This window comes from Apostichopus japonicus, chromosome 3, assembly GCF_037975245.1.
Source record: "Apostichopus japonicus isolate 1M-3 chromosome 3, ASM3797524v1, whole genome shotgun sequence".
Classification (NCBI taxonomy): domain Eukaryota; kingdom Metazoa; phylum Echinodermata; class Holothuroidea; order Aspidochirotida; family Stichopodidae; genus Apostichopus; species Apostichopus japonicus.
In genome coordinates, this window is record NC_092563.1 from 22,413,020 (window position 1) to 22,413,248 (window position 229).

The following is a 229-nucleotide window of genomic DNA, read 5'->3' on the forward strand; positions in this document are numbered from 1 at the left end:
AAGTAGACGTGTTTGATTACTATCCGCTTCACTTTGAGATTAGCAACACATTAACACTGAATAAACGGACTCTCTTTGAGTGAATTTCAGATTGGAGTCACGGTAGACACTTTTAATTGCTCATTTCAGTACATCCACTTACATCACAAATCATGAAACCGAACTAACAGCAATACTTTTTTTCTCTCTCCTTAATCAAAGCACAGCTGATTTTCTAGATTACTTCTAA